Here is a 17,207-nt window from a genome sequence, read left to right as displayed (position 1 = left end):
AATTAAAAGATAAACTATTCTGAAAGTTAAAAAATACAAATTCCCTATAAAATCATATGAAGTGCATCAAAGTTATAAAATACGATTAAAAAAATGTTTTTTTGTATATTTCCCTTAGTTTAATCCTTGTAGTAAAAAGCTAGATAGAAAATAAAAACCAATTTGTTTTTTATATAGAAAAATCTTTAAAGTACATATTTGAATTAAATTAAAAAAAATAGTGATTTTTATATCATTATATGTTGAATCACAAACTGAATATAATGATTATTATTCTAAAATAAATGTCTTACAATTTTGTTGGATGTAAGTGAGAGGTAAAAAAAATTGATTTGATAACTATATTACAAAAATTTCCTTCATGAGAACATTTCAAATTTTAAGAATAAAATAAATAAACATGATTTTGTAAGAACTAATCAAACATCTAAAGTAAAGAATTAAGACGTTTTCTTTAGCTTGATTCCCTTATTATGAGATGATTATAACCAAAATATTATTATGGTCATCAAAATTTTATCATACATATTAGAATACATATGTATTTAAATCAAAATAATATAAGAAAACAAAGAGGAAAAGAAGATGTACATAAAACAAAGAAACAATAAAATTCAGAACAATGTAAAATATATAGTAAACAAAAAATATAATCAAACTCTTATTTGGGTTTTTAACCAATTAACATATTTAGGATTTGGAATATGGTGGAGGAGGATGTGAGAATGATTATTTATAGGATAAAAAGTGATAGAAGTTACATTTTTTAAATAATTAAATTAGAAAAGTTACAATTATAATTAATAGTGTGTTTAAATGAAAATGAATGGAGGATAAAAAGTCAATTCACAATTTATGTAATTTCAGTTACAATTTAGAATTAAAGAATGAATTTAAAATTTGCATTAATGTATATAATTTAATGTGTTGTTTAATTAAAATATGCATATTAACACATTTTTAACATGTTTTATTATATTAAATTAAATTCATTGAAAACACTACTATGATATTATTATGGGAGTTACAAACAAATTTTTATGTTTTACCAACTCCTAAAAAAACTCATTTAATTAAAAGTGAGTGTTTGTGGGTCCATAATTTGATTCAAAGTATAATATGTTACACATTAATCGTTTAAAAGGAATAAGAACATCTAATTCTCATATAAACTTGATTTTTTTTGTTAAACCAACATATGTGAATTTAAAGTTAACTGTAGAAATTTAAAAAATAAATATGAATAGATTAGAAAGGTAAGAAATATAAAAGAAATATTTTATTTTTATATAAATAAAATAAAATTTGAAAATAATGTTAAATATATAATACTTTCTAAATTAAAATATAGAATCAAACTCTTACAACACATATGAGATACAACAAAATTTGATATTGGTGGGAGAGGAGAGAATGATTACTTAATTATAAGATGATAATCCAAATTAGATAATGGAGATGAATCTTAAAAAATAAGAACAATGTAAAATATATATCATGTAGTCTCTAAAATTAAAATTTAGCATTAAAATTTTACAATGATATTTCATTTGGTTTTTTGTAACCCATACAACAAAAATAAGAAAACAAAAAAAAAATTGATTTGAGGTATTGTGGAAGAGAATGAGAGAATGTGAAAATGAGAAAGTAAAAGAATGTCACTTTGAGAGAATGAGAGAATGGTTATTTATATGGTAAAAATGATGGAAGTTACATTTAGAATTATAATAATTATAATTTATTGTGTTTGAATAAAATTGAGCAGTGGAATATGATTAATGCATAATTTATTTTATTTTCAGTTATAATTTTATTTTAATGTGTAACTTAAATGTTTTGTGTTAATTGAGTCTTAAATATTGTTTAAAGCAATTAAACAATTAGAAAACAAGTTATAAAAAAAAAAAAAATTTAGATAGTATTAAATGAAAAACAACCAATAAGGAGAGACCAAAACCTTACTTTTATATATATGATTTCTTATTAACTAATTAAGATCTATTGAATCTCTTCCTAATATAATATATATATATATATATATTTTAATCATTAAATCGACAAAACCTGATTCATAGCAGATGTGGTGTTGTAACCACTTGACAAAAGATATTTACCATATTATTATTATTTTTATTGCACTTTTGTGTTATAACATTTTCATTAGTAAATCCCTAATCAATATAATAATTTTTAGTTTAGTTTAATATTTGTCATATAATTTAACTTATACCTTTTAAAATTTATCTTATATTAGAAGGTTTTGTAGTTAATATATTTTAAATCATATCAAATAAAATTTTAAAATATATTCAATTTCATTAATTAGGTTTTTTTGTTATCTTTTTTTTTTTGTCAACTAGTTTTTTTTGTTAACTTAGTATCAAATAACATGTATGTATATGTCCACATTCATTTTCTCTCATAAAAAGTTCACGTTCACGTTCTTAATTAGCATACGTTTATGTTGTGTTGTCACCTTCAAGTAGCTTTTTAGAGTTATTGTTGACTTTAATAATTACTTTGCAAAGACAAAAATAATATGAGATTTTTGCCAAAAGTGCCACATTTTCTAAAAAAGTTTCCACCAATGCCACATTTTTAAAACCTTAAAGAAAATGCCACAAAACAACTTTATGACATAAAGTCAAAAGACGATTTTGCCCTCGTGATAATAATGAAGCAAAGAAACGGGAAAATTGTGTATCTTTCATGGTTTTGGAGGGAAAGGTACGGACGGTGGACAAGATGGTGGATAAGATGATGGAAAAGATACATATGATGGATAAGATGCGGTTGATGGACAAGAAGCAGATGATGGACAAGATGATACAGAATATGATGGAGAAGGATGATAAGGAGAAGACGATGAAGAAGAAAATGACGTGGAGGATGATGGACAAGGTGATAACATGTAAAATGGTGGATCAAAAGAAGATGTGAAGGATGATGGACCAAAAGAACATGTGGATGATGGAAAATGTGATAACATAGAGGATGGTGGACCAAAAGAGGATGATGTGGATGAGAGTGGAGGATTGAGTTTCTCGACGGCATCTTTCTCCGTATCATCTTGTCCATCATCCTCATTTTGTCCATCATCCTCATTTTGTCCATCATTTGCATCTTGTCTATCATTTGTATCTTGTCTATCATCTGCATCTTGATAATCATCCACATCTTGTCCATCATCCGCATCTTGTCTATCATCCACATTTTGTCCATCATCTACATTTTGTCTATCAGCAGCATAGTGTTAATTGAGGGGCATTTATGTCTTTTTAAATGAGGGTTGTGGCATTGTGGAAAAGAAGTGAACAAAGTGGCAGTTTGACTAAATTTTTCTACTGTTCATGGCATTTCTTTTAATTAACTCAAACAATATTGTGGCCGGAGTCTAATTAACGGCTAATCACATTTAATAATTTTGTCACATAGGAAAAGCAACGTAAAATATGTCGATCATGTTCTCTTCTCACTCTCGTATGTGTCAAAATTTAATCCAAAAACAAAAAACACAACTAACTGTGGAGTTGTTAGTTCAACTATTGAACATCATCTAAATCGTGCGACGGACTTGTATCCAAGTCTTCTATACTCATTAGTTTCATGCTACATTTTATTTTGTTGTTCTTTCGAGAATTGATCCATGTACGTAGCTCTTACTAATTATAATGTTCTATAAAAATAATGCATAAGGTTGCTTATGCTTAGTCGCATGAGACCATCTAAACGTCCTTAGATCAACTGAGATCAGATGATTTTGTTATTGAGTTTAGATGGCCTCATGCGACTCTAGATAACCGTTAGTAATTATCATTTAACCAACAAATTTTATTCGTTTGATCTCGTTTTATTTTTTGCGCAGAATACAGATTTATGTGTTAATTGCATACGTATTAGACCAAAAAACCTAACGAGTGGAGTATATACCGCTTGCAATTGAAAATCACTCAATGAAAATAATAATGTGAAGATACAATAAAACTTCTATAAATTAATACTCTATAAATTAATAAACACTATAAATTAATAAATTTGGTAGTCCCAAGTCGGGACAGTATAAAAAATAACAAAATTCGATAAAGTAATAAGATAATAATTTTTTTGTAATTCCCATGTAAAATATGGTCCCAATAATATCATAAATTAATAATCATGTAAATTTACATACATGTATATATAGTAAAGTATGTTTCTCTTAAACCTCATATCTATAAAACAATTGTTATATTGTATCTTCAAACTATAATGATATAAAATATTCTATAACATTTCATAAAACAGCTAAAACTTTTTAAAGTTTTCAATTTCTAAATATGCATCATTTACATTTTGATAGTTTGATAGACTATTAAAATGAATAATTGATATTCTTATTCATAAATTTAAATATTTATGTCATGTGTATAAGTGAATTTATCTATAATATTTGTAATTTATTTGCAATAATATTTTTTAATTATTTTAAATTCAATTTCAATACAATAAAATTTACAATATTCTTTAATTTATAATATTTGTAATTTATTGTTAAAATTTGTCTATGATATTTGTAATTTCATAATCAAAAATTGTCTCATTTCATAATTTAAAAAAAAATAAACAATTAAAAATATACATATAAATTAATAATTATTGATTTACATTATAAAATAATAATTATTAATTTATAAATAAATTAATATCACTATAAATTAATAAAATATCTTAGTCCCAACAAATTAATTTGTGGAGGTTTTACTGTAGAAGAAAAATGAAGGAAGTGGTTCGATAGGAGTTGAAATATGTGGTATGGATTTGGTATAGAACTCTATAACTTAGCAACTAACTAACCTTTATTTTTTAAATAAAATGTTAGTTGACCTTTTAAGTCGCTCCATGGGTCATGGTCTCACACACACCCTCAATTCTATACTATCCCAATTCGTTTCTAATAGATAGATATGTATGTAGATATTTATTGACGCCTTAATTTGAAACCTCTTTATTGTAATATATACAAAACCCCTACACGTAAACGATACATAAACCTGTGGAGGTGCACTGGGAGATATTTCATATTTGCAACGTTGGAAAAAACCGATGGATTTACCTACAATCAAACTACTAAGTAGTAAGTACTACTAACTAGTATGACTTATTTTATTAGTAAAAATATTAACAATGTAATTATCATTTTCAATATTAAAGTCAATGTGTGAATTGGGAGGAAGCAGGATCAAGTGTTTTAACTAACTTTAACAGAAATATCCTCGAATTGAAAAAAACCATTAGCTTACTTAACTCACACCCAACAAAGTTACATCTCGTATTAAATTAGGTTGCCTGTAAATTGACATATTTGGTATTCATAAACTACTAAAGAATCATGTGGCTTTTATCTCGTTTTGATTATTTTTCTTTATAACCGATGAGTTCCTTTTTTTTTGGCAAAATGAGTTCTTTTTTTTATGGGCAATTGTCATAAATACCGTTAAAATTGGTTTTCATTCCAAAAATACCACAATTTAGTTTTTTTTTCCTAAAAATACCACTAATATGTAATTTTTTCTAAAAATACCACATAATTAAATTAAAGTTCTAATACTAAAAACTAATTCCTAAATTCTAAATACTAAACCCTACCCCTAAAAACTATACCCTAAAACTAAATGTGTCAACCAAAACCTAAAAAATATATTTATATCTTTAAAAATCAATTTTTGTGTTTGTGGTAATTTTGGAAAAAAAACTTTTGTGATATTTTTGGAAACAAAAACTAAAATATGGTAATTTTGGAAAAAAAAACTTTTTAAATGGTATTTAAAGGAATTTCTCTTTTTTTTATTGTTCATTTTTTAGAATGTTATAGTTTACACGTAAAAATAACTGAAATAGAAGATTTTTGAATAAATGGAAAACGGGAGGTCAATTTTCACAAACAATTGAGCTCCACACTACAATTTTTACTCTTACTATGAGAGATTAGTCGGTCAGTAATTAACTTTCAGGATCTTCACAATTAAATGAATTTCAAAAACAAAAATTTAAATAGTCACAACATTGCTATTTTCTTAACTCATGATCAACTTTTGTATTTTTTAATGGCTAATTAACTCATACATATATTTGGGTAACATAGAAAAACTATAAGAATGGTCTGTTATAAAGCACCCATTAGCTAGATCCATAGGGGTAGGGCCATAAACTTGTATGGTGGCTCATTACCTAAAATACATTGTTTAGTTGATTAATTTCGTAAATCATAGTCATTTAAGCCCAAAGCCACTCTTGAATCTGAGCATTTATTAAGTTCCCTAGGTATGTGTAAGCCGCCTCGGAGGGATGGATGGAGTCCCAAAACAAATGATCCGAATGATTGGGACAAGTACGTGAAAAGGAATTGCACAAGAAGCTCAATTTTATGTATCCTGTTCCACAACATCCTTTCTTCGTCTCCTTGAACCCTGTTTTCGTTTGTACGACGACGAATGTAAATTGCGTACGTTACTTAATCATAATTAGATGACTTGTGGAACAAGAAAGAAGGATATGTACCGTATTTGCTAGGGTTTTGGATCATGTCAATGACAGGGTCGTAGACGTTGGCGTAAAGGAACTTGCTTCCTGGTAGAGACGCTTTGATCTCAGGCAGTTTCTTTGCTAGTTTCTGATTGTACAAAACCGAGACTTTGTTCTCTTGTTCCACACAACATCTCATGATGTTTCTCATATTCATGGTCATTTGGATCGGTAAACATCCCATCGGAGGCAGCCCTCCGACCAGAAAACTACGGCAACCTAAACATAAAGCTCCTGCAAACCGGATTAATAGATTCGAGAGTCAGCACGACAAATATTTAAAATAAAATAAAATAGCTGAATCTTAGACGACCTAGAGAAACAAAATATGAGATTGTACCCGGACAAAACCGTCAAGCCTCTTGAGGAAGAAATCTTGGTAACCATAGATAGTAGGATACGGGAGACGCCTTGTGGGGATATCGTAAAAGTTCAAGATGAAATCATTAGGTCCTGCGCTTATGACCACTAAAGCGTTGTTAACTGGTAACGGGAGCGGAAGCAGAACAAGAACGATACTCTGTTTTGGGCGTGGAAAACAGAGCAAAGACGTAACGGAAAGAGTGAAAGAGAAGCAGAGCAAGTTGTTACTCTGTTTTGAGGGTGTAAAACAGAACAACGGTGATGGAAGAGGATAAGGTGTGAACGAAAGAGATAGAGTCGAGATCGAGTTGCGAGATCGACGTCGACAAGGTTTGCAAGTCCTCCTTGCAGGGCCTTGAGAAACAAAGCTCTTTTTTTTGGTAGTTAAGACTACCTATTTTTTTGGTTTTTATTGATGCAAAAATGAATCCATGATACAATGCTGCTGCGTTCTCTAATTATAGAGAGGCAGGAAAATCAAAACAAAACCCTAACCTAACGATGATGAAACCGACAAAATGTAAAAGAAATAAAGCCCGAACAAAAGTAACTTGAAGGCCAAGCAACAAAAGAAGGCCCATCAAGGTTCGATGCTATGCTGCATCAGGTAATTTCCATAGCTTTCTTGTCTCCTACGATACCTTTGAGACGGGAAATGTATTCCTTGAACATGCTTGGTTGTTGTGAGACCGGGATCTCATGACTGAAGAGCGAGGTTCCGTCATCATAGCCAGCGCCAGCGGATGCGATACAAACTCCAGTGACAATGTCTTGGTCGGAGATGTTTGGTTGTAGAAACGGGGGAACGAACTCTTTGATGTTGAGTTTGGTGGATGTTGGTGCGGGCATTAGCACTCCCGACATACCGGTCTAAACCATAAACTAAACCGGTTATCTAAACCCAGGAATTCGATCCAGTCTTGAATTCGACCCATAAACTAAGGTCCAACATGATCATTCAGGCCTGGTCCAAGAGTAGAGAAGTCGACTTCCCAGATCGCCTCATAGCCGACCTGGAGGAAAGAATAAACTTTCCTAATCTTAGTCCGATATATTAGGAAAGTAAATCTATTTTGTAATCTAGGGGAGCGTATAAATAAAGGGAGATCACTCCTCTTTGTAATCATCGAGCAATTAATACAATAGCCCTAATTCTTTATTGTTCTTGAGCAAAACCCTAACTTGTCTTCCAAGAGATCTAAATCTCCTTTTGTTTTTAAGCTTTGATCGAGATTCTTTGAGAGAGTTCTTAAGTGAATTTGTTACCCCCTTCAAACAAATTCATTGTGTAAACCCCAGTTTCTACAGTGGAGAGTACGTCAGAAATTAGCTTTCCGTTTGAGAATCTTCCATTAGCTTCATGTCCGGGAAGATCAACGCCGTAAGGAAGATGTTTAGCCTTGAAAACGGCTTGTGGGTAGTAGTTGTTGTTGCCTGTAGTAGAGTCACCGAATATTAAAATCACCGGGAAAAGCGGCTGCGTTGTGGCTTTTGCAGCATCGCAAGACACGAGTAGTGTTAGGACAAAGAAGAGACCAAACGCTATGGGTTTAGATATAGACATTGTGTATTTGATCGCTTCGTGTTATTTTTGAGATTTCTTTAGTGTTGAAATTTGTTTGTGATGCAGTTTTAAATAGATCTTGAAAGTAATGTTCTGTTGGAGTCACTTAATTTTTGTACTAGCTTTCTGATTTTATCAGTGTTTGTTTCCTTAAAACAAATGGATACAAATAGAAGCTTTGAATATAATGGTCTAATATATTATCGAGATTGCACAAACAAAGATTACTAATTGGAAACAATTCCCTATATATATATATATTTTGTAATCTGAAACAATTATACCTCCTATCCCAACGAGGGTTTTACTATTTTTTATATTAGTCCACTTTAAATCAATAAGAGTACAAAGAGTTTCTCTCCAATTTTTTAACTGGAGAGAAACTGACACATCAGCAATTTGGTGAAATATAAAGTTGACACTTCATTTAAAAACTTCACCAATTAAAACATTTTATTAATATACATCAGTTTTTGATTTAAAACATAATTTTTAAAAAATAACCAATACAATTAAAACAAAAAATAGACTTCATCATTTTAAATTTTTTGGATGACACATAGATTTTTAATTTGCAGAAAGAAAAACAAAAATAAATTAAATATACAATTAAATATATATATATATATATATATATATATATATATATATATATATATTTTTAGATTTTTTCTACAGTTGATATAGCATTATTAATTTGGAATTTTTCAAATTTTACTTCTAACTCATTGTTGATTCCAAGTATTACAAAGAAAAAAAAAAGAAAAGTGAATATATAGACTATTTTAAGAACTTTACTAGCGTAATGAAAATATAAATTCAAAGAAAAAAATATAAAAGCTGAAGTGAGCTCTTGAGGGTATGTAAACCTCTTTGAGAATAAAATCTAATGAAAATATAGTAAATAAAAACACTTAGTTTAAAGCATTTTAAAGCTAATACCCCATTAAAAATATGTACCAACAGAGTTAAGAGAAATAATACACCTCATTTTTATATTAAAATTTTTTAAAGTAGACGACATCTTTCATAATGAGTTCAATATGATTATTTCAGTTTTGTAAATTATAATCTCATTCTATAATATTAAATTATTAATCAAATATATCAAAGTAGAAACACATGTTTATAAATAAAAGTGACATATATATCTATATATAAAATTTATATTCTTATCTATATTTATAAGTGTAATTGCGTTGGAATAATAATCAAATTATTTGTTTTAGTATTCTGCTAATGTCAGATTGTGTTTTTTTTTTGTATGTTATTAGCGCTGAGTTATAGAATCGATTAATAACTTTAAAAAGTCCAAAGAAGAAGAGATATAACATTTTTGGAAAAACAATTTTATATTAAATAATCAATTGGTTTAAAATAAATTATTAAGTTATTTTTAAAAATAATTATTATGATCTACTATATTAAATATTTCCTTTGCAATTTAAATTATCGTTGTGCTTCATAAATATTTATAAATCTAAAGAATCTACAGTTTTTGAAGTATTTTATTCTTGAAAAATATATAAAATATATCAAAAGTTTGTTAAAAACTATTTACATAAGAAGAGAGAATAAAATAAAAATACTAAGATTGACTATACATTACACTTATTATTTTGTAAAAGTAATAGATAAAATGTATTTATTAATGTCTAAAAATATCAATAAAAACTACTAAAATTTTAGGAATTGTAAAATACCAAATCTTAGATGCTTTTAAAATTTTAATTAATCATAGTAATATACTAAAATTAAAATAAATTTAATTTATAAAAAAATCCTGCAGCGTAGCGCGGGTGTTTATCTAGTTTATTTAATACTATAATGAAATTCATTTAAATTTGGTCTTGAATGGCTTTTAAAGTTGAAAGATGCACAACATATACAAAATTAAGGGGGAGGTATTGGTTTAGGATTTAGAAAAAATTTTAATGACTTTATGTTCTTGCTGATTGTTAGAATCATAGAAAATTGAAAGTTAAAAATGAAGGATTCTAAGAGATTGTTTAGGAAGTTTTTTTTTAAATCTTGATGATTTGTTTTTTCTAATCTTGTGAAATCTTTCTATTTGATGAAAGAGTTTTCATGACTTTTGTTATGAAGGAAATAATATAAAATCTTAAACCAATAACATAAAATTTGAATTCATTAACAATCCAAAATTCTTTTGTTTTACTTGAATAACATAAAACTTTTAATGACTTTATAAAACTCTTAATCCAATAACACTAGATTTATCAAGATTTTAGATAACTTTTTACAAATCCACAACCAATAACACCAAATTTTAAATTGTTTTTAAAAGTCTTGATTGAATAACAACATATTTTACCTAACTTTTAAAGTCATTAAAATTCTTTCTAAATCCTAAACTAATACCTCCCCCTAAGACACAACGTGAACATAAAGTATCATGAATGAAATGTAACATGTTGACTTAAACGACTTACTATGATCGTCGATAACTCAGGGAATTTGGGGGCATTAATTTTTATTTCGAACCACGTTATATATAATTTTGTGAAATTATATGTTACAAAATATTTTGGGCTGTGTCAACATATTAGGGCCCAAACGACAATAATATATCTGTCTGTATTTTTCCAAGGGTATGGGCAAAAAGAAAAGTGAAATTAGCGTAAGAACAATAGGAAACGGTTGGCAGATGGAACCCATAATGAGATTATGAAATGACACCAATCGAATGAAAAGATCTGGTGAACTCGAGTTACACACATAATAAATATAGCTTCCCTATTCTTATCATTTTGTACTGTTGTACATGTAAAAAATAGTCTGTATTTATGGACAATATATAAAAAAATGATGGACTACAATCATATCACTCTGTTTTGATGTAAATTGTTAAGATACGGTTTTGTATATGTAGCGAAAATTTTCTTCAGTCAAATAAAGCAATTAATATTACCATTGTATATAAGAATGTAGATGATTGGTGTTATATGTTTTACATCTTCACAAAATCTCTCAAAATTGTCACTTCGGATTTTCCTATCACATCAACTTTGCTAGTTTTAAGATAAAGCAACGTGCACCACTAAATCACATAAAAAGGATCTTACTCACGGGATACAAATCCAAATCAACGCGTATTTATCGACTGGAGATATCTCTAATATCTAAGATAAAGTCTTTATGTTATTCCCTTACTTTGTCGTTATACCATCAGGTTCTTCTCCCTTAGCCTTAAGCTATATGCTAATCTTTTTAATTGTAGAATTCAACGTGATTCCAGTTCAGCTTTATTGATGTTATTTCGTTTTCCAACAATTTTTATAGTTACCATAGCTAATTTGTTGTAGTTCGAACATCTATCGTCATCATGAATTAATTACAATTTAGGATCCGAATTGTTATTGGTTTTGGTAAGCTCTATATGTACTGCTCTATACTTTAGTATAAAATTCTCATATATCTTATTAATTTTTATGATTACATTACATCATTTAAATATGTGAGTGTGGCCTGACCCGGCTCTGAAAAAAGCAGGACTCAAATCTAGATGTTTAAGCTCGAAAGAGTTGGATGTCTCTTTCTTGACCTGTTTGCTCGAGTTTTTTTAGCCTTACTCCAACTAGGACTAGGTTGTCCCCGAAAATTATGAATATTGACATCGTTTTAAAAGAAAACTTTAATGATTTTTTTGGAACCAAATGCGCGATATAAAATATAAGTTGGAGACAAATTTGGTCGAACCGAAGCAAACTCAAATATATGTGAATTTTGCGTTTTAGGATTACACATTTACACCTAACTAACCCGATTCATGCATATTTCTACCTAGCATCGACTCAACGTAATATAGGGTCTAAAACAAATAACTTTTGGCAAAAAAAACAAAAAGAAAAAAAAACTTTTGCCCTGAAATTTTTGTTGGGAAAATTGGCTATGAGAGTTTGAACTAGACCTAACTAATCTTGGAAGGCTGGAACTGGGACTGCCTATACAAGTAATCAATAATCACATGTCAACAAAAAGTCTTGTCGAGACCAAGCAACATTTCATAACTAATAGTCTAATTGCAACAACTCGTTTGTAATTCATAATAAAGTTTGCAAATTTCCCAAGAACTTTCATTCTAAGAACAATTATCACTCTCCTTACGTAATATATAACTTGGGATGGTTCACCAACACAGCTCAAAATCTTTCATAAATAAAATGTTAAACTAAAGTTTGTAACTGGAGCTTGAAACTAAACTTTGTATTATTGCACCATTTGACCATAAAATGACAGCTATATATCGTTTCTTTATTTTCTCGATTCCGGCTTTGTGACTATAAAATAATACAGACAAGCAACCTCAATAAACTAATCGTTTCAAGTCTTGTTAGGAAATAATATTATTATGACCATCATATATAGTTTCACTAACATATGTTAAACTCAAACTTTTGCGATATACTACTGTTGTTCTAACTTCTAAGATTTAAATATATTAAAGATGAAGATCAAGATGACTGCCCTTGAGCGAGTAAGTTATTTAACTACGTTAAAGAAAATTATTTACAGTTGATTTTTGTAATGGAACTCTCATTTTTTAATGCGTACAGAAATTTAAAAATTTATCCTGTAGAATATCATTATACTGTCAGCCGTAGTATAATATATTAATTTCAATCAACTGATTCCTACGTTAGAATATTATTCAGATTCTAATATAGAATATTGTTTGCTTGCATAAACTGATTCAAAAGTAACAAACAAAAAAAAGTCTCCCTCAGTTCTGTCTTTGAACGATTATTTAACCCTTTTGTTTACTAACCTCATTCACCTACATAATAAATTATGTGGTTTATGATCCACCGTGGATACATGTGTTGTCCAATTGAGGGAAAAGACAGACTTGACTCACGTTCTTCAATTAATTGATCGTCTTGTAGTTCCATAGTTAAATTAAGTTTCAATCATAATTATAAACACCAAAAAGAAAAAAGAAAAAAATCCTGTGGTGCGCACGAGGTTTATTGTTTGATAGTAGAGAAATAAATAAAATCATTAGTTTCATAATTAATCAACTTCAGCGCCGCTCGTACGCAATAGTCGGTGCCACAAACCTCCGTGCTACGAAGCTTCCTCTTACGTACTTGATACGTATTTATTTTATTAGGGCATTAATCATTTGATGAATATATATGGGTTTTACCAAAACCTTAAGAACCATTAATTTCATACCCATTCAAGGGGAAGTTTAAGGCCTCGAGAGTCTCGAGAGTCCATAATTAATTGATTAATGATTTAATGTCATCCTGAAAATGGGAGAATCATAATCTATAGCTAGATTCCTACTCGTACATTTGGTACATGCATTACTTTTGTATCTGATTATAACAGCGTCATAATTAACATGAATATAACGTAGTACTAGCTAGTACTATCGGTACAGTTTCAGTCTCAAAATTTTGTCTTTTCCAGTGAGAGACATGTGATAATAAACTTTTTTTTTAAAAAAATAATAGTATAGAAAATGAGGACAAAACACTGTTTGCTCTTAGATTCTTCAATCAATTCGACTTTAATGATGTTAATGTCATAGATAGTTTTCTGTACTATCATCTACTTAAACTATAGTAGTTATAAATTTGTCTTCTAATGAATGTTATAGGCTTATAAGTTATAACTAGTTGGTGTTCCATCGAAATTTGGTTAGAACTCCAGTTATATATATATGTAGTAATAATCAACGACGTTAATTTTTATCTAGTTTACCGAACATTCATTTCTTTTTAAAGATCGGGATCTTATCTGTTCTGTTATGTTTAAAGATAACATACAAGAAAAGGCAAAGATATCAGTTAACGTATCTGATTTTGGATCATTATAATTCATTTTCTAATGACGTTATCTAATTATACATGGATCTCCTTTTCGTGTCATAGCCCGAACGTAACGGAAGCTCTGACCAAACGGCTCCTTAACTGTTTCCCGTAGTAATTTATAGTATTATAGTATCATGTTACATCTTTTTCAAAAAAAAAAAAAAAAAGTATCATGTTACATAAGTGTAAGAGCCTTTAGAGGTAATAATAGCGTACGCACGTACGGTTTAAATTCTGATTAAGAACTAAAATAGTATATATGTGTGTGTCAATTAGCAGAAAGGTACCAGAAGAATGCAAACACTATCTATAATCAAGTATCCAAATTTATTTTGTACTTTGGCTACCTTTAGATGTTTTTAGTAGCAAGAGAACCTCAGTTTATATAGGCCTCCAAAATTCGTTTAGATTTCGAATAAAGTAAGAAAAATAATATAGGAAAATTCTTGGGTTCGGGTGAACCTCTCTTATTCACCCTAGGAAACAAATCTTAATTAAGGAAACAAATTATGTAGATCAATCAATTTTAAAAAATTTAGTTATAATATTAGATTACAGTTTTTAATTATTACATCTAAACGCTAACCATTTTTTATAAACTCAAAGAGACATATACTGTAATTTTGTTTAATTGTAAAATCTAAATCGTAACCACTCTTTTGTAAACCCAAACCGACATATAATTTTGTTTAATTGTAAAATCTAAATCCTAACCATTCTTTTATAAACCCAAACCGACATATAATTTTTAAAATTATAAATTTAAACTCTAATCCTCTTTTATAAACCCAAACCTACATAATTTGTTTCCTTAATTTATGTTTTCTTTTTATTTTAATTTTGATTTTTATTTTTTAAATATGATATGACATGACATATTATTGTATTCTGATTGGTTAATTAAAAGGGGGTGAAGGAAAATGGTTCACCTTATTTTCCTATAAATACACTAACTACTCATTAGGAAAGACTATCTTTTGTTTTAGCAATTTTTAGGGTTTTTAAGGTTGCTTTTCTGGGTTTGTTGAAACCTTTGTTTGATTTAAGGTTTTTAATAGTAATCTCTTCTTCATTTCTCCTAATCTATAACTCGTTGTTATGATTTCATAAAGATCAAGCTTTTTACTTTGTGTGATCATGATTAGGAGTGAGTAGATATTTTAGTACTTTGGGCTTGGTAGATTAGGGGGATAGATGATTGACTTTTGATGTCTAGGGCTTTATTTATGTGTTTCCTATCTTGTTTAGGGACAATATTGCTAGATAGCCTTGATCAAGCTTGACTCTAGATATTAAGATTTCCATGCCCAAATCTTTGTTTAAGTTTAGATTAAGCTCTCTTGTGTATTCTTAGTGTGTGAGTCTTTGCAGATTTGTGGATTGATATTAATTGAATAGACCAAAGTACTACATCAATTTGGCGTCGTTGCCGGTTTGCAATTGCATTTAACCATTAGGATTTCATCTTTGCTTGAGACTAGACCATTTAATTTCATGAATATGATTAGCTTCATGCATCTAGTTGAGATGATGAATTCACTTTTTCTTGTTGTTACTAATTTGTCTTCCTTGATTCTCTTATGCTTTCAAAGGTACTCAAACCAAAATAAGAAGAATGGAAAAGACAAGGTCATTCAAGGTATTGGTCGTAGACAATCAAACAAGCATTACTAAAGATAGATACTTAACTTGAGGAGTCAATCAGTTTCAATAATCATTACTATAGATGGAATACCTTATAACATAAACTAGAAACAAAAAAAACAAAAAAAATTCTTTAACCAAACTTCCATTAATTAAGCTGATCTTCCACGTGTAGCCTTAGCCTGTAAATGGTAGTGTAATTTGGGAATAAGAGGTTCCCATACTTTCTTCATCTCCTCCCAATACAACATGTAATATGCAGATTCACCCAACGAACGAATTGCGTACGGCTACATGACAACATCACGATGAATCCGTCATCCTCCAAATCGGTGAAGAGTTCTCCAAAACTAGGATCCGAAGTTATCACCAAAAAATTGAAGGGAAGAGGATTGGCGATAGTATGGAAATTAATGTCCTGTTTCAAACATAGAGCTGCTAAATTTTCTTTAAAGGGAATCTCTGTGAATCAGAAAAACAAAAAATTGTAAGAAAAATACACCGAAAAAGGCAAAAAAAAATTAGGATGAAAAGACTTACTTTCTTGACAATCGTCTTTATCACGGTAGGTCAATCTTTTAGGCAGATTACATTCTATTAGATCAAATTTATGGTTCCCTTTATGAAAGATGCTGGTATCTCCTCCGTATTTAGAAAAATCGCCGTAAATGGTAACCCTACGGAGAAAAAACTTTGGATCTGCCTTCTGGACTGATCGAGTGATATTATCAAAGATATTGGACGCCTGATCTATGCTCTCTAAAGGAGTGGTATCGATTTCCTAAAATACACTCACTCCATAATCCTTGTCTAAATAATCTTTGTAATTTTTCACAAAAGCAGCATCGGAGGGATCCATATAACCTTAAAAAAAAAAGGGGAGGGGGTGGTTTTGGAAAGATGGATGAAGAAAGATTATGATGGATGAAGAGCTCACGATCCCTTATTATATATGGTGGGACTGTTTTTAATGTGCCGACTCAAAGATTAAAAAATATTAGGGTAACAACAGGAACCGTTGGATTGTTTATAATCTACAGTGATCATCGTCGATCCGCGTCAAAAACTATCTGTACCATCAAACTCTTCTTCGTCTATAGTCTCAGCCGTTGGATCTCTCGTGATTATCGTCGATCCGCGTCAAAAACTATCTAAATCGTCAAAATCTTCTTCATCTATAGTCTCAGCCGTTGGATCTCTCGCGATTATCGTCGATCCGCGTCAAAAACTAT

At 29.3% G+C, this 17,207-nt stretch overlaps 1 long non-coding RNA gene and 1 pseudogene across 1 annotated transcript; both read right to left on the bottom strand.

Annotated features, from left to right (window-relative positions):
* LOC104749868 lies at positions 6,064–8,488 on the bottom strand (annotated as a pseudogene).
* LOC104749867 lies at positions 16,035–16,919 on the bottom strand. Its single transcript, XR_761492.2, has 2 exons — positions 16,516–16,919; positions 16,035–16,437 (listed from the first exon to the last, which is right to left on the bottom strand). It is a non-coding gene; the product is annotated as an uncharacterized LOC104749867 (long non-coding RNA).

Source organism: Camelina sativa, chromosome 16 (genome assembly GCF_000633955.1).
Source record: "Camelina sativa cultivar DH55 chromosome 16, Cs, whole genome shotgun sequence".
Lineage (NCBI taxonomy): Eukaryota > Viridiplantae > Streptophyta > Magnoliopsida > Brassicales > Brassicaceae > Camelina > Camelina sativa.
Note: the sequence above shows the minus strand (reverse complement) of the source record. Positions and strands in the feature narration are given on the sequence as shown.